Source organism: Eutrigla gurnardus, assembly GCF_963514095.1.
Source record: "Eutrigla gurnardus genome assembly, chromosome: 22".
Classification (NCBI taxonomy): Eukaryota; Metazoa; Chordata; class Actinopteri; order Perciformes; family Triglidae; genus Eutrigla; species Eutrigla gurnardus.
The window spans coordinates 12,460,022-12,479,611 of NC_139933.1; positions in this window are offsets into that span (position 1 = coordinate 12,460,022).

Here is a 19,590-nt window from a genome sequence, read left to right on the forward strand (position 1 = left end):
AGAACATCGAAAAACATAATCGCTCCTCTCACGTCTAAACGAGCCGGGCTGATGATGTCATGGCACAGTTAAACTGGACTGACAACAACAACATCATCATTCTTCTTCATAGTTTTTTCGCTGCCAGTTGGCAACACCAGCTGTACTGGAGTGTGGAGCACTAAAGCGTGATTAATTATGGAGTACTCTTGGCTCTAAATACCATGCTGAAGAGGTATTAGTGTGAGTGTTGGTTAAGGGTATTTCACATTGGCATTTTCGAAACGCGGGACACATACTCAGTGTAAGAGGCATACTTTTCCCCAACCCGTGTACTATATTCACATTGCTGTAGGCCTAAGTCCCAAAACATGGTCGATAATACTGTATGTAAGTGGGTTGCAGGTGAACAGAGAGTCCAGATTTGGAAAAGAACATGAGCTTAGAGCATGGGACACAAATACATGAAATATGAATTACTTGTATTCTGTGTGGAGGTACTTTTCCCTTTCGTCGTGCTCACTGCGCCGTAACGGCGTCAACTCGTTCTCTTCCATTCAGCACTTTCTCTTTACTCGGGTCAAATCCGATTTCCTCCTTAAACCAAAATGCCGCTCTAATCACAGCAGCGGCCGTCCGAGTGGTGTTCACACGATTCCTGACGTCGGACGGCATTTAGCACATCGCAGCTCTTCAGAAATCAATTGCTGTGCGGTAGGGCTCGCTGAGAACCTTTCTTCTTCCTGCTGCACACATTGATTCGGCGCCATGTGTCTGGAAATGTGCTGACAGTCGTCGATGTTACTGCATGAGGGGATCAAGGAGGGTCTGCAGCCAGAAAGTTCATTTCCGATGATGGATTTTGGATTTGAACGAACAAGGGGGTCTGGCTAGGGGATCTAATGGTGTTTCAGCCTGAAATGATTACTGCGGCTTCCAACTACAAACAAACACACGTCTCTGACTCAGATGCTGCAGAAGTATCGTTCACGTGTTCTCAGCACCTGCTTTCTGAACCTCTGCTGCAGTTTTAGAAAGCGATGTTGGCGTGCTAATATGCTCACAGTGAGAATGCCTTCTTCACCATCTTAGTTAAGGGTGTTAGTGTGCTACTGTTTTAATGCTGAGGCTGATGGGAATGCCATTAGGTTTGTAGGTGTTTGGTCATAAACCAGAGTGTTTTTGACTCTGTGATTGCTCTGAGTGAAATTGGTAAATAGAGTAGGCTATTAGGGCCACTGCAGAAAAAAAAAGAAACGGAATTGAGAGAGGTGGGCAATATTCCGAAAAGAAAAGTCACAAATCTGCGACTTTATAAAGTCGCAGATTTTCTACTTTATTATAGCGCTTATAGAGGAAGTAAACACATGGCTTGTGATGTATTCATTCAAAAAATAAATGCGACATTCATGGGAAGTTAGCTAGCATAGATTGTTAGGATTGTAACAAAGTAGCAAATCTGCGACTTTATAAAGTCGCAAATTTGCCACTTTTTTTCTCGGAATTTGCCCACCTCTCACGGCTCCGTTTTCTTTTTTCTTTTTCTTACATGGTCCTATTACGCCGTCATACCAGAGTGATTCATCCTGAGGCGACTATGAATGACGCTACCAAATATGGCGATCCATCCAATAATTCTCAAGGTATTTCACTTAAAATCACGTAGCCCTGCCGCTAGAGAATCCAAGTCAGGAGATCACCAGAGTCATTAGGATCCATCATCTGAGGACTCATTTCACGGAGAAGCGTCACATAGTCTCTGCTTTGAGTCATTTATAGTTTTACCTCCATTCAGAAATCAATTTGTGAAGTGAAAACCCAGAGACGTGTCTGTCTCCAGGATACGAGCTCATATCTGACTCATGACCACCTTCCTATTAGATTTTTTCCCCTATTTCCTTTCATAGTAATGAGCAGTGTTCTAATAAAATATAAACTACACTTGGTGGGAATTTCACAGGTTCACCTTAAAAAAAACCCAGTCAGGTATATTTGCCAGGTTACGAGATACATTTCATAGCTTTTTGGAGTTGAGTGTGAAAGTAATGCAAAAAAAATATGGGCTGTAAAATATGCCAGAAAGAATAAGTTAACCGGTTTTATTTGAAGAATATTCACCCGATGATACGTTTGCTGTTATGATCAATCCATTCCAGGAGTTAGTCCGTGATGAAGTGTTGTAATATACTTTCCCTGCAGTCTTATCTGCTTCTACTGAAGTTAGAGATGTCCCCATCTTTGGCAGAATCCCTTTCAACAGCAAACCCAACAGTACCTAAACTCGTTACAGTGAGACGGCAAAACGCAGTAATGATGGCGGTAGCGAGAGTCGATTTTTCAGTCGAGAAAAAGTAAGCTGATCTAGTTATTCAACTTATGTTGCTCCAGCCCTCTAACAAGTTGCTGTGTTGGCCTGGCCGTCCGAATCACTCCTCATAGAAACGCGTGAAAAGCAGCAGGACTGATGTCAGAAGGCTCTGCTCCGGTCGATTGAGGACGCTGCTGGTGGGGAAATTGGCAGCTCTGTTTCTTGTTTAATGGATTTCTCCCGGCGTTGAGTGTTGGCAAGAAGAATAGTACATTATATGATTACGAGGCTTTGATGCCAGAATCTGTCTAGCGCTGATACATTTAATATAATCACACATGTTTAGCCACGCCATCAGCTCGACGGGGTGGGAACTATTGGATGGATCGCCATGAGATGTTATTTTTCTTTTTGCAGATCACTTTTTTACACTTCCACTAAGGTTGACGTTTCTTCTTCTGTCTCCACAACTATGGGGGGCATTGCATTGGAAATCGCTGCATGCATTCGTGTCCCCCAGAGGATACACTTGAAATAGCTTTGGTGATTTCTTCACTTTCACTTTTCATGTAGCGCCATCATCGGTCAAGCCGAATCCTTCCCTTTATAGCCTGCAGAACCTCAGCTGTATTTTGTGTTCTGTGCTAATTAGCAACGTTTAGCATGCCGCAGCAACCTGAATTGTCATTGTGTGCATGTCAGCTTGCATGTCATGTCACCTGTTTGGCCCTAATCCATAGGAGGCAACGTCACCTAAACCTGGTGGATGTTTCTCTTTCAGCGTGACTGGTGGCGCTCTGACTTCGCCTGCAGCTCCTGTAGCCGCTTCATCTCTAATAAGGCCTTTAATTGCCCGCCATCATGAACATGGCCAGCAGCAACGCAGCCGTCTCCCACCAGCGCTCCCCTCCACCCCGAGCCAATTAATGATTCTCCTCATAGGATGTCCTGATCAGACCAGGCAGAGAGCTGCTCAGCTGGGCTGTCAACTGCTCCCCCCCCCCCCCCCCCCCTCCACCTCCCCTCCCCTCCACCCATCCATCCCAGCATCCTCAGCACTCTCCGTCTCCTCGGCGCCCAACCGCGTGATTTAATTTGTTTGGTAATATCAGGATTGGCATGTTCAGCCCAGCTTCACTCCAAAGTGAAATTGGACAAGGGCATTGGAGCCTCACCATGTAAAACCGCCTCACCTTGACAGCTGCTTGAGTGGGCAGCGGATTGCAGTCGAGAGTGGAGGAGGAGGAGGAGGAGGAGGAGGGGTGGTAAAGGATGTACCTGAGAGGAAGGCAGACACCAATTCACTTCTCTCTTTTCCACGAGGGAGTTTGGTGTCAGGAAGGGAGCCAGCTATGAAGACGGAGGCTGTTTAAAGTGGAGACAAAGCACCAGGTGCTGCTGGGGACCAATCTGCTCCACAACAACATGCTGGAGCTCGTCCAATCTGTCCAATCAACTTCCAGGGAGACTCTGGCAAGACGGTTCATCCTGTGGTGTGTGATGGATCTCCTTGTAATTTGTCAAATGTATTTTGTCGACTCAGATCTTTAAACCTGCCGTTGGGTTGTTGATATCACAGCTATGTTAACAGGAGAGCTGCCTTTATTCTGTGTCCAGATTCCTCTAATCCTCCCAAAAATCCACATTGCTATATTGACAGAAGTTGGGCTGTGTTGTTGTCTTTTTGTATTTTCCTGTGAATTATAAGGTATAAGTCCATTATAAGCATAAAGACAAATAAAATCATAAATGCAGTGGGATTGTTAGCCGTCATTACATAATACATACATAGGAATGCATTTCTTATTTTTCTTGCTGAGTTGAGAAGATCGATATCATAAAAATGTTGTATGTTGTTTATTGCCATTTACCAAGAATCAGCTAAAGCACTGACTCCATTTTTGCATTTCTGTGTTCATATAACTCAGCCAGACGGCCCTGAAACCGGCTACTTAAGCGCCCCCTTGCCTCAGCGCTGTGCTGGGTGGAGGAGTGATGGACGGCGGGCTTGTGTCTGCGTCTGCGTTGCTGTTTATTATCTCTAGGGGAACATAACATATGTACTGCTGGATAGCTAGCTTGTTTGTTGCTTTGTTGTCTCATGTTATACGAGTAGTTTGTCACAGTAATATGCGTTATATCCACTTGTTTGTCGGGTGCATTTTATGCACTAGCACATTAATACAGAAAAGAGAAAGAGAAAGCCTGAGTTTGAAGTCCCAGTCGGCAACATTTTTTTTATCATATTCACTGAAGCCGACACTACGCTCCGATAGAACAACAAAAATCATCCGGTTTTAGAAAAAAAAGCGCGCCTCTACGTGCAAGTTGAGCCTGTTTGTTTTGCAAAGATCGACAGAGCCCGGATCATCCTGTCCAATCAGCACGCAGGGCTGTGTTCGTGCACACACAGAGCCCCTCCCTCCTTGGGTCGTTCCACTATCACATGGGGGAGGCGGAGGGAAGTAGCAACAAGCTTCCAATTCCTCATTAAAAACCGAAATGAGGAGGTCCAAAACAACCAAGAACAAGAAAACACCGGTGGAAAAGAAGGAAAAAAAGAAAGATTGCGACGGTGCCCGTGATAAAACCACCAGAGTCAACATCGGACCCACGTTTCAAATCTAAGGGATTTCAAAGGGCACGAAGTCGAGGCGAAGGAGCTCGGTGGTCGTAGGGGAGGAGCGTGAGAGTTGGAAACATTCAAAATCCGACAGAGTGCCCTCGATCCGCCGGACTTGCCGACTGGGACTTTAAAGTTGTACTCTGTTGCTTCTAGCGGCCTCTTTGGTGGTAGATGGAACTGCAGGCGACCTCATCTCCCTCACTGAACAGTCTCTGATCTGCGTGATGCCTTCAAATGCTCCACACAGGCTTGTTTTCCCTCGTTGGCGGTCGCTTTGCTTCTTGATGATTTCCCTTCCTCACTTTTGTTTGTCTGTCAGCATGGCCACTGGATTCCCACAGGAGCTTGTATTTAGTTTTAAATGGCATTTTATGACATTTCGTGGCATAACACTTCCTTTGTAAACAGCTGTTTGATAAACGCCTCCAGCTACAGACTGGGAGATTATTTTAGGTCATATCAAAACAGTTGCAGCATATTTACATTAGAGTTGCATTGACGTTATTGTCAACCAGGTTTTTTGCTTCAGTCCTTAGATTTTCAGACAAAAAGGGTCTTCTTCGGAGACTCACTATTCTCGCTTTCTTGAGATTAAAAGACAATCATGCAGGGAGGAATCCAGTCAAGTAGGTAGGCTAACTAGCTACTTATGTTAACGCTAATTAGACAGAGGGTGTCAAGTTTGTGTCTTCTGAAAATCAGTTTGGGAACAATTGAAATCACCAAATGAAAGAAAATAGATGCAGTTTGAGGGGAAAGTGGTTAAAAATTAAAAAACAAAGCCCTTTAATTAACTTCACACTTAAATCAATAATGAATAAATGTTTGAATGGCCCTCAGATTGGGGTTTCTTCATTGCTGTAACACAACTGCATTATCGTGAGCGATACCCAGCAAAGGTGACTCAAAGTTATTATCCTCGCAGCAACTCCTGACAAAAAGGTCCAATAGAAGCTGCAGAGGCTGAGAGTAGGAACTGTGTATGTGTCTGGCGTGACAGCCTAACAACCCGGCAGACAGACAAGACAACCAGTGTACCTTATTACATGTATATATGGAAAGTCCGGGTCCGTGCCTCTGCTCCTCCACTGTATCTCAAACTGTAAAAGCTCCAGGACTAGAAACATGCTGAGGCAGCCAGGAGAGATGGTAATCAGATTAGTTTTCTCCAAACTTTCATGCAAGGCAGAAGATGGCCATCATTTGTGACTATGTCACTCTGTCAAGGCCTCTGTTGATCCTGAGAAGTGGTGGCGGCTTGACAGACAGTGATGAAGAGCAGGAAAAATGCGAGTCCCTGAGTGTTCAGCTGACTCGGCTGCTTCGGAGCGTTGGAGAATCAAAGGTAATAGGATTCAAGAAAATCCTGCTGCAATTGATCATCCTGTTGTTTTAGTAAGTTGAGGCTCACAGATGTACACACACACACACACACACACACACAACATATCTGCTGCTCAGCCGTCACGTCAAACGAAGTGAGATGGCCTAGATAGGTAGATGGGGAGACAGGCAGGGTGTTAGAGGGAGCAGAAAAGAGAAGGGATCTGAGGCCAGATTCATTTCCACCTCCAGTGGAGGGAGACCACCTATTTAGCCTGTCTGTGAGAGGCCAGGCCACAGGGACGATAACAGATCACAGCCCATCAGCCGCCAGAGCTCAAATCTAACTGATGGCCTTGAGAAGAGAGCTCACGACTGCGTTTCACGAACTTCCGACTTCAATTTCCATATCATTAACACTTGTCTGCGTCATGCATATCAGTGCTAGTTTCCATTAAGCCACAGGAATCGTGGTTGTCATGAATTCAACTGGGTGATGGGTTGTATACAAACATATGTGTTTCTGTCACTTGTCATATTACCAGGATATGACCGTGTTCCACCTTACACAGGGAAAGTTGAGAGAACGATCTTCCTCTCTTGTTTAGTGAGTGAAAGAGTGGAGGAGGAGCCCCACTCTCCTGTCTTCCCACCTCATTACCCACACCTGGGTAGGACTGCGGGGGTTCCTAATTTAAGTCACTCGTTAGCATCGTCCTAATGCGTTCTGACAGCAACAAGAGAGGAGCATGGAGGGAAGGTGCAAAGAGAAAGATCGAAGGAGAGACACAATTGTGAGACAGAAAACAAAGGGGGGGGGGGGGGGGCGTCTGTGTGTTACAAGAACTATTCGTATTTCTTGCTATGATTTCCATAAAATGAGCATCATCCTAAATCATCCAAGCCCTCCGCTGTTGGCCTCGTATGCATAAACCATTAGATTCCTTTGCTAAAGCACATAAACTAATGAGCACAATATTGCTCTCCACTACTGTATGCCACGACACAACAGGAAATCAAATAAAAGCCTGTTTACCAAATAAATTCTTCTGTGTCTGTTAGGTCTGCCTCCGGTCGATTGCATGTTTTGCGGCCGACGCAGCTGCTCGGTAGCTACAAACAGCGCAACACATCAGCATGCTGGGTAATGGTTCGGAAGAAATTATCAAGGGAGTTGGGGTGGATTTGACTTCTGAGAGTGAAGCGTGGTGAATTTACACCTCCAAATGGGTTTGGAACAAGGTCGGGAAGATTTTCAGTGGAAGCAAATCCCTTTGATCTGAAAGGATATATCCTCCATTACCTGAAAATTGCAAGAAACAATGTTCACTTCTGGGACAAATCCTTTTTCTCTATTAGGCCAGTTATATTCCATATTTAGTAAGTCAAAGTCAATGGATGTTGCTTCCACTACGGCTGGTAAAAAAAAAAAAGTAAGAGGGGATCTGTCAGCGAATGCAATAATAACATTTATATAACCTCAATAGCAAAAAAAATCATTAGTGTGCTAGCATGTTGCTTTTCTTGGAACAATGTGGTGAAACAGAAGGCAAAAAGAAATAATATTTTATATTCTTAACTATGCCAAATAACCAGATTACCACTATGGTAAAATGAAAATAGCCATATAATAACCAGAAATTCACATTCCAGTCTATTTTTTTAAATATCACAACAGATCCTGTGTCTCCGGACAAACTAACAGAGGTGTGAATAATTTATACCACTAACGATCCTTGTCATTTTCAGTTTCTTCAATCATATCATTATTTGGCTCGAGCCAGTTGAAGGCCGCCATAGAAAAGTCTTGACAAAATCAATGATGTCCTTAATATCGACAAAGTAGTAATACCACCAACCATGAAGTTTATAACGGTAAACATCGCTGATCAACCTTAGCAAAATGTTCGTGTTAGCAGAAGTAGCACGCATAAACACCACGTTACTTAAAGACACTTTAGCTTGAAAATTCCTAGTCTTCTGCTGGCAAACCAGTAAACTAGTTGTGAAAACGCCCAGATGATCCACATTCCTTTGTGACATTGGTTCAGCTCTGCCCACAGAATACAACCTTGTTTATAAACAGCAAACGGTCTATAGCCAGAATTAAGCTGGTGTCTCTCCAAGATCCCCATTATTTCTACACATAACCTTCCAAAAGTCTGAAGTTTGTGTTCAGTGTCAGTTCGAGTCCAAGTCAGTTTGAGGGAGAAGAAGCGCAGCCGCGAATCCCTCTAAAACTTGAGACAACAAACAGAATAAGTGAGAAGGTTGGAGAGGCACGGGATCAGCAGGTTCATCTTGATAAATATGAGAAAATGTTCCAAACCAACTCATTAGTCCTGACCTGGTGTATAATTCTGCCTCGGCAGCCTGTCGAGGCAGAAAGACGTGACGGGAGAAGCACAGAGAAGAAAGAGCTTCATGTTGGAATTTGCAGATGGAGAGACCTTCTGACGTTAAAGGCACAGAAAGATGAGCATGAGAGGAGAAACAGGATATAACAAGAAAGTGCCGGAGTTAATGGACCTGCAGTAGAAATGACAATTATTATAGTGATTGGAAAGCATGGCTCCACTAGTTAACAGAAGTTAAAAATAGTGTCTTTTCCAGGCATCTCCTAGAACTGACCATTAAACATGGACGCCAAATCAAATTTGTCTGATGGCTTGTACATGTTGTGGAAGTCCCAGATACACTGGGTAATCAAACGCTGTCCTGTCTGAGTTCATAAGGTCACCCAGAGGTGCTAGCTGAATTTCACTGAGCTGTATTCACTGTGAATAGCGAGCTGTGTGGCTTGATATTTTCCATGGCGGAACCCAAAACAAACCATTTTAGTGTGATTTAATTGCTATAAATGGATAAAAAGGATGCTGAAGTAGCTATATTATGATGACAATTTGTAAAAGGCATGGTTTGTTAGGTCTGTCCAAGAGATAAATAGGGCAGTCTACGGTTTATATGCAGTTTTGTTCTGTCTGTCTACTAATTTGAGGTTCAAACGTAGAGCTCTGCATGACCACAGACCACTGCAATAATGTTTTCTATCCATTTCTGATTCACTGACAACCGTAGGAGAATCTCAATGCTCATAGGCTTTTGTGTCAGAGCAGAGTGAAGAATTAGCTCTGCGTTTGGTGTGAACTAGTGTGAACGCAGTCTGTGGATTGGATAACTCAATTTAAACGCATTGAAAAAGTATCTGGAAACTGGTTCCTGTTTTAAGCATTTTAATCAGTTTGGCACCTTGATTTTACTGTACACACTATTGATAATGTGTCTGTCTCTGACTGTTTGTAACCAATTGTTTTGTTTTTTGTTTGTTGTGTTGTTTGTACACTATTAATATGGTCTGTCTGTAACCAGCTGTTCTTGTATTGTTTGTCTGAATGAGGTCTCTCTTGAAAATGAGACCACGTGTCAAAATGAGACAACCTTTATAAAGGTTCAATAAAAATACAATTTAAAAACTGTAGCAGCTAAAGAGACAGATTTTTCTCTCAGAAGTTGGTGGAGACCAAAACAGAGCTATTAGAAATTTAAAAAATTTAGTTTAAAACGAATATCAAGTGTACCCATGAAATACACACAAATGTGAGTAATCTTAGAAGGTAAGCTCCTTCTCAAACCACCAACATTGCTAGAAATATTACTAAAGATATGACCTCATTGTGAGCTACGGCCCTGAATAATTTCAGCTCCTTTTCTTTAGACGTGTACCATGTGCACATTTTAACAGGTCATTTGACAAATGAAAAGGGACATTTCTAAAGGACTCAGAGGAGGAATATAGTAAGATTTATACGGGCAGCTTTCTTTTATTAGATTACTGACCCGATGAACCTCGTACAACGCTCCCCGGTGCAGCTAAATAAAACCCTATTTCAGTGTCGTACAATTTACAAGATCTGACCCTCGTCTTCCACTGAATTCATATCCACCAGGCAGGTTTTTTCCATGCGTCAAAAGCAGCAGACCACAGATTTGAACTTTGAATGTTTACTTTACATTGGAAAACTTAAATGAACAAACTTCATAAATAAATAAAATAAAAAACGGTTATGTTCTGAGTGACATCTTTTAAATGATGATTTCTTTTCCCCATCCGATTCAGAACAGAAATAAGGTCTCAGCAGGTGAGATAGATATGAATATGCAGTTTAAGTAACTATGCAATTAATATATCATCTTGTCTTTACTGTATCCTAGCTCACAAATATAACACAACGCTGAATAATCCCTGATTGAAAATAAAACTGGGAAAGCCTGGAGCACACAGATATGACTTTTAATTTGGTTTGCAGATGCATTCTGAGGGATAAACAAACGGATAGCAGCGTGATCTTAGACAGGCAGAGATGGATTTCCTGCTTACTTTTACACAGTTGACTCTTTGCGTAGCATGTAATAACACACTGGTAATGAGATTTTTAAGATGAAATATTCAAATATTGTACTGGGTAGGTATGGCAAGCAATTGGAATGAAAATATTCATAAATAAATTGGGTTAGTTACAGTTCTGAATGTTCAAGTTTAGCTATCTGCATAAGATGAAACCAGGTTTGTTGACCATTAGTTAAACCCATTCCTCAAAGAGTGACTGTATATAGTATATAATATATAATATAATACATAATTAAAACTACTAATGCCTAGACTTTTTCAATCAAAGTGAATATTTAAACAAAAATAGATGAATGTATTTCCTAATCATTTGAATTGTTATACACATGACCACTATTGATGACAATGAAAAAGTACAAATTTCAAATTGTTACTCTGACTTACTCAGGACAAAAACAGTATATTTTTGGAATTTGGATCGTATATATATATATATATATATATATATATATATATATATACATGACTTCAAAATCAAATCTGTGCTGTAGAGTTTATGTCACTTTGATATCCCGCTGAGCCTCTGAATCTGCATTTGTCCTCTGCTCAGAAACACGTTTGAGTCACATCCGTCGTGACATAAACCATATTCCGCTTTGTCTTTGTCCAGCGTACCCGAGTGTGTTTCCAGCTTGTTGACCTCTGCCACTGCGTAGGAAGGCACTTTCCAGCTATTTGACTAATTTGTCCTGCAGCCCTGCAAGAGGAGCAGCAAGAAGGTTCCGGTGTACAGTGTACTTTCACAGTGGGCTTGTAATTGGCACAAACTGAAACACTGTGCCTTAGCTGCCCCTGTGCAGCATGACAGGTGCTTTGAATGATAAACACTGTGTGCCACCAGGTCGGGATGCGTTTACAGTTTTCAATTCTAAATAAACATGAAACATATTGGCTAATATTGGGGTTCATGGAAGGATGCTATAGTGAGAGTTAGATCATTTTACCTTTTCATTTAACCTTCAAATGTGTGTGTTTTTTTTTTGTCCCACTGAGGTGCGATTTAAAAGGGGTCACCCCTTGACCTTCAGCTCCTGTAATAGTTTCAGTATCTCAATAAGGGGGCTTGTAACACTGGCTGGCAGATTAAATGGCTTCCATTACGTGTGTGCAGCCCGTGTTTGTGTGTGAGAGCATGTACTTTTCAGTAAGGAGGGTCAATGTCACCGGATCACTGGAAATAGCTGTCTTATCAACCTGCCGTTGCCAGTCCACTTGACACAAGGGACGGTTGTCAAATGAATCAAAGTGTAAGGGCCGCCGCCACAACAAATAACCCCATTACCTTTGTGGGAGGATTGAGAGATGACTCCCATGGACTATTCTCTGTTAATAATTAAAAACACTGATGCCGTTGTCACTTTTCATGAATCAAATTTAACAGTATGGCGACGGGGTGAGGGGGGTGGGGGCCGGGGGATTATGGTATGCATGCTGCAGCGCCGAGAGGTGTGAACCACACAGATGACTTACATCATGACCTTAGCCATTCCATGATGGATTGTTGTTTAACATCCGTAACAGAATTATTTTGATGAGCTGCCGACAACTGATGGCAGCAGGAATAATAATCGAACCCAGAGTGTAAAAAAAAAAAAGATCTATGCAGAATAAATGTAATTATTTAAGTAAGAAGTTTGTTTATCTGCAAAATAAGTCAACTAATAGAATAAAAAAAAGGAAACAGATTTGCTGGCTGTGTGTGTGTGTGTGTGTGTCACTAAAAGAGCCATACAAAACCTTCCTGGAGGCCCTCGCCGTTATCACGAAGGACGGAGGGGTCATGTACTGTCACGTGTGTCTTTGAGGCTCGCCGCATGTGTGTGACTTTGTGTCCACACTCCGATGCGTGCGCGAGCATGCGTGTGTGCAATCACGACGAGCCCCCGTCCCGGAGCCCATGGGACCTGGGTGATAAATTGTTGACAACCTGCAGTAATTACCGATCGCTGCTCTGATAGCTTCAGCCAACATGTCCTAGGAGGAGAGATAAAGCAGGAGATGGTTTTTTTTTCTACTTCTTGGTCACATATAATAAAGACTATGTCCCGGTTGATCGTCGCAGAAATGTGCTCCAACTAATGAATACGGTGCTCGGTTTGTTTCCGGAGAGCAGTTATCGTTTGAGGAATGAAATCGAACACTTTCCTTGGCTGTGACTTTTAACTTTGCTTTGCAATTTCTCTTCTTCCGTGAGTCACGGCCCTTTGACAGGGTTATAATGGTGCCGAGATGAAAATAGATGGAAATAATTAATTCACTGGGTACATTCCCACACGAGGCTCCACAGCTACAGTATGCCTGATGACATTTAGATAGTATTTGTGTTTCTCTGTGGGTGACCCGTGTCAAAGAGCAAATCTTCTCTTTTCATCTTGCTGAATCTCTAATTACAGTGCAGTGAATCATGTTATTTCCTGCTATTGATATCTTCGCACTGACTCGAGCTCATTCAACTGCAGGAGGAGTAGAAAATCAAGTAAATTGTGTAACCGACGTCTTTCTGGTACCATCTGTATGTGTTATCAGGCCGCGTGTTTTCATGTTTTTCAGTTTCTCTTTTTGAAAAACATGGCTATTTTGGGAGGGCGTGTTAGCCATCATGGTAGCACGGTGACATAATGGGAAATGACGCCCTCACAGAAACACTGTGATCCTGAGGCACTTAAATGTTGTTTGGACATGAACGGGTTAAATTGTGATCATATCTCACTGTGCGTTCACACTTCTCTAATGTGTTGCTACATTTTAATACATAGCAACGGGAGGCCTGCCATGTGTCATGCTTGTATCCAGGATGAGATGATCTCCAAACCCCCCCCAGCAGATTATTACAGGTTCGACGGCCCTTTCTGACCCTCCCTTTATCGAGGGCCCAGGAGAACTGACCCCACCTGTCGCTCTCAGAAGCTTTGATTGCATGTGGTCTGCAGCGACAAGGTGTTCAACATTTTAGCCAAATTATTTGTAAAGATTTCCAGGTGGAAAAGCATTAAATATTCCTTTTTTTTAGCATGTTGCTCACAGTGGGGATATGGCAACATCTCAGATCTATCATGTCCCTGTATTTGTTTTCTAATTGCATAGATATTGGAATGAATTAAAGTCCCAGTCGGCAAGTCCGGTGGATCGAGGGCACAGTCAGATTTTGAATGTTTACAACTCTCACGCTCCTCCCCCACGACCACCGAGCTCCTCCCCCACGACCACCGAGCTCCTCCCCCTCGACTCCATGCCCTTTGAAATCCCTTAGATCACGCCACCTTTGAAACGTGGGTCCGATGTTGACTCTGGTTTTATCACGGGCACCGTTGCAATCTTTCTTTTTTCATTATTTTCCACCAATATTTTCTTTTCCTTGGGTGTTTTGGACCTCCTCTTTCGGGTTTTAACCGAGGAATTGGAAGCTTGTTGCAACTTCCCTCCTCCTCCCCCCTGTGATAGTGGAACGACCCGAGGGGGGAGGGGCTCTGTGTGTGCACGAACACAGCCCTGCGTGCTGATTGGACAGGATGATCCGGGCTCTGTCGATTTTTTTGCAAAACAAACTCTACGCCGTCCAACTCATCCATTGTATGTGATATGTGTTGTATGAACAATTAAAGCAGTTCCTGGATTCTTGATCATTCAGATGTGAGGGGTAAGATGAACTCACTGCCCTGCTCAGTAAATTAAACGAATATAAATGAAAACATGATTGGCCAACCAATCCAACCAAGAGAAACAACGCCCACACTTTTGACTGCGTGCCAAACACATTTTGAGGTTACAGTTCGGAACGTAACCTCCGTCCCCTCGCAGAACTCCTTCCCGGAGGCAATGAAAGGTTAATGTTGTCTCTGGCCTCCACTTGACTCGAAGCATTTCTCTGCCCTCCATCCGCCTCCCGCCCCGCTACTTCGCTGCCAAACTGTTTGTAAACCCAGCACTGCTGATGCAGAAAACACATGGACTCTCAAAGCGTCCTCTCAGGCGAATATCACCTCCGACAACGCCAACCTCCATAAATACGTCCTCGCCAAGAAGGCGCTTCTGAAGTTGTGGGGGGAAAAAACAAACTTCTGAAGAAAGTGAGATTTTCTTTACTGTTTGAAATGTGTGTTTTAATGTGACAACATCAGAGATCCTTTCCCCTTACAGGTGAAACTGGCACTGCACAAACACTTTAGTGCTGTTTGACCTCCAGGTTTTCTGTTGCTCAGTAAACATCTGCAGCAAAGTGAAAACATCCAAGATCTTTGTCCTCCGTCCTTCTGTTAGTGTTTGGCTGAGGCACTGGGTGATGTGTATTTGTTCACTATTTTTTGACATTTCAAAGACCGTAGGATTGAAAGATGAATCGAAAATGAAAGTTAGAGAAAGTTGCAAGCCTGCATCACCTCTTTTCCTTCTTATCATCACAATAAAGTTAAAATATCAAATACATCGGAGTATTGAATTTGCTTTTTATTGTGCATTATTCGGTTATTTGGTTCGTCCTCTCACATTATGTGCACAGTCCTAATCAGTGTGAACAAATTAATACGCCCACAGATTAGAAATGTTTTTTTAAATCCATGTGTTTTAATCGTTTCCTTTGACAATTTTCTGATTCCCCTTCACTTGCTATAATTAGTTTATTTGGTTAATTGGCTTGATTGCATTGGTTTATTGATTTCTTTTTTTCTTTGTGTATTGTTGAATAAACAAAGTGGAATGAATTGATAATTATTATAAACGAGTTCAACCCTAATCTTTCATCAATAAGTATGTTGGAGGAAATATTGGTGATTATGAGGAACAACTGCAAACGTTTTGTTACACTGGGCGTGTGCAACACTGTGGGCACTTACTTCCCATGTGATGGCCTCTAGCAGGCTCCATAGTCAGGTGCTAGATGGAGCGCAGTCATTTTAATGCTCATACCTCGGTCTTGCTGATGCTGTGAACTGAGCCGTGATACAGCCCCTATAATTAGCCGCGATGGTTTAATCAGATCAACAAGCCACAGTCAGTCGGTCACTCCACCCGGCTCCTAATGAACCAACGAGTGTTTGTAGTGAAAAGAAACCTCGTGCTGTGTGTGAACTGTCTCTCAATCTTGTGAATGGGTGGAGAAGGGAAGTCTCTTTTCCTTACTCACAGCGTGTCGCCAACAGCTCATTGATCACCGAGACAACGCTGATAAAAAAATAAAAAATAAAATACAGGAGCAGGAGATTCTTGATCAGCAGTTGTCCCGAGGATTATGCAGACCAATGGGAGAATGCAGACACCGACATGATTCAATATAATACCTGCAAGTGTCACAGAGGATGTCCTTCGCCTTAAGGAGGGCTATTTGAATAAATCCCATTATCAATATGCTGAGGCAGTTTTTACATCCCAGAGGAAAAAGTGAGCGCGAGGAGGGGGAAAAAAGAGTGAATGACAAAGAAGAGACTGATCGACAAGGAAAGCGGGCGAGATGTAAAATGGTGTCGAACAGAGATGAGAAACAAAGAAGGAGGGGCGGAGGGGTTAGGAGATATGATAATAGATTCACTACAGAGCCAAACCAATTTCCATTCTTAACCTCATCCGGACCAGCTGATGATTAAGAACTCAGCCGGGGTCACCTTGCTTTCAGCTCTCCCTTCTGGCATGCATACAGTAGATAGAGTCACTCTGAATGATATAGTACATCATTCTGGACACACACAGTTAATTAGTGAGTTTGGCCGAGATAGCATATGTATGAGAGTATATGGTAAGGAAGAAGAGTGCTCAGGCTTGATCTATTTCTGGGCTGCATGTGGAAGGTTAGAGGTTAGACACACTCAGTAGATTTAACTTGCGGTCAAAAGGTGAAGTTCATCTGCATGTGACCTTAGAGCACTCGTCTTGAGGATCTTAAAGAGGCACACTCGTCGTTTTTGCATCCTAAAAGTAAAGGATCAAGTCTGTGTGTTCGTCCCTCCTCCGCATCCACATTCATTGCTCCAACGTCATTACCATTTTCCTTCGAACCGCGAGATGCCCTCGGACTTACCCTCCGTTCCCCATCTCCTGACCTTCCCCGCCAACCTGCTCCCACTTTCCTCATCAGCCCTGCAGTAACATGACCTTCCCCGCCCACAAGCTCCCACTTTCCTCGTCAGATCTGCAGATATTTAATCGCCCCTTTTCCTCTCACCCCATTTCAAGTTTGTCTGAATCGCCACGTGCTTCTTGGCTTTGCTTTCTAGCGATTGTATTCTTTTATCTGAATCCAGAACCCCGGTATCTGTTATTTGTTACCCGGCTGTTTTTTCTGCCTACCTGTCTACCTGTACCTATATATATAGTAGGTACACAGTATATAAATCTGCATTCATCCTCTCTGCCTGCTTTGTCTGTGTACAACCCTGCAGTTGCCGAGTCGTGACAGGAAGTTTGAGCTTCTGAAGGTGGTGCTGTTTTCTCTGGCTATCACTGCTCATTCAAACGTTCCAGTTCTTCCTGGAATAATTACTCCAAAACAAACCACCTTTGCTGCTTTGAAAACTCCATGCGCACCGCAAGATTTTTAAACTAAGCCATATTTCTTGCATCACTCCAGAACCTTGTTAGAAATGTTTGGAGGCATGCGTCTTTTTTTTTTTCAGGACACAAACATTCAAAGATAATCTGGTGTTGAGTGAAATGTCGTACTGCACTGATCTGAGAAAAGTCTGTGTTTCCAACCAACTGATCCATCCGTTCTGTCATCCGTCCCCCCACTGACATCCTGTTTCGTCTGTGCGCTCATTCGATGTGGAGCCTGGTGTAACCGACTCCAAAGTAGAGCTGAAATTGTTCACTGTAGCACCATCATTTCCAGTATTTTAGCAGGAAAATAGCATGAAAAGGATACTTGTTGGCGTATAACATTTCACAGTGTAATAATGTAAACCATAACCTTCTGGCCTGTATGATTCTCAAATGACATGAATGTGCTATTTAGCTCTCTGTGATGACGCTGTTGTAACCCTGTTGACATGTATTCAAGATAATGTGAAGATAAATTAGTTCATATGTTAATAAATAGCATTTAAGGTTAAAATGTTAAGATTCATTGATCAGCAGTCAAATTATAATATTGCTCAATGAGAATACTTTTGGTAATGTTCAGAGGTTACATAGATGCAGCATTTAACATGTTAATTGTTGTTATAATATTTGTTAAAATGCCTTGAATGTACCTTTAAGACGTGGAAAGAAAGAGCTGCACAAGTGTTTTGTGAATTTGTTATTATTGGACCTTTTATGACTTTATGTTATTTCGGGACCTTTCGTATTCCTGGACCAATCACATTCGAGGTCAAAGGACAAGGTGGCGGATGAAGGGAACGAGAGATGCGGGTTGTAAACGCGAACTTTTTAGTTCATGTCTAGTCCAGTTTGAGTGAAAGTGTTCGACCAGGACTCTTATAAAACTTTAATGGTGACGACGTTGTGTCTGTTTGAGTGGACTACTCAGCACAAGAAGGCAGAAAGAAGTTCAAGTTAGCTGCTGACCTAGCGGCTAGCAGCGCGTTTGCACGGACTTTGCTAACAAGCTAGCGACCAGCTAACTTGACGAGGAGCTGCGAAAGCCCGATAAACACAAGGACCCCTCCGTCTTCTCTTCACCTGTCTTCCGGCTCCTGGTCGCTTGGATCCGCGGGAGGCTACCTCCGTCGAGTGACGGTACCAGTGTTTTGTTTTTGCCTCGTGGTAAAGCAGCATTTTGTTCCGGACTACAACGTACGGAGCTACATTCAGGTCAGCATTTATTATCTATTTTATTGCCGGTTATTTTATTGTCTTTGGGTTTTAAATGTGTCTGTGAATGCACTTGATATTGTGAGTTAAATCATTTGATAAGACCTTTGAAAGAAACTTTTAACCAGTGAGTTTAATTTTTCTAAGTAAATAACTCTTAAACTTATAAAACAGGTGTGGTTATTGACTACTTTTGATATTTTAAGTTTGTGGTTATTGACTACTTTTGATATTTTAAGTTTGTTTAAGTTAATTTATGTTGGAGAGCGTAAAAGTGTTTAAAGTGTTTATTAGGAAACCTCCAGCTATTTTTGATATATTAAAGTACACAAGTAGGTTAGCCACCTCTCAATATAGCCAATCATACTCATAAGGGAATGTTCATCTTAACTTTTAATATTGCAATTTGCTGAGAACATTTAAATAATTCCCCAAATGGTGGCCAAAATGTATAGGAAGTGCATAGGGGGGAAAACAAAAAACAATTAACAGGATAATCAGTGGGGCCTGCTATTAGCTAATTGCTCCCTGTTCTCTCTGCCCTTGTTATCACACACTGACACAGAGGTAAACTCCTGGGCCGCGATGCATGTTGGAGATATATAACACAAGACTTAATTGGTTTCCCATGTATTGCAGTAAAAAGAGAATGTGATCTAAGGAGTTAGGATAACAAAAAAAAAAAACACAGTTAACAGAAACTGAAAATGAATTGTGAAGATCTAAGGGGAAAAGGAGACTGAAGTGCTAGGAATCTCTTCCTGATTACGACTTTGATGAATGTATCCATCTGGAGCCCCGTGCACACACATCACCTCTAGATCTTATTTTGCTTTACCTGAAGGGCATACATGACTGGATTTCCATTAGAAAACACAACATTACATCCTTCCTCCAGCATCCAATTTTCTTGCTGGTGGCTGTGCATGCTAACAGGTTAATAGGTTCAGTGGTAACTCTGTGTTAAATTGGCCGCTCTGCAGTGGTTAAGGGAGTAATCAAAGTGGCTGATTGCGTCCCAGTCACCTGTCCTGATCCCCGGGGTCGCGCCATCAAAGTGGCTGGTCACACCACTTCTGTTGCTGCCAGCCAGGCTAGCAGATGGCTAATTGAATGGGCCAGGGCTTTCAGAAGGGAGATAGAGGAGATGAAAAAAAGCTGAGTGAGGGAGGGCCAAAGGACAGAGGGAGGAATGGAAGAAGGGAT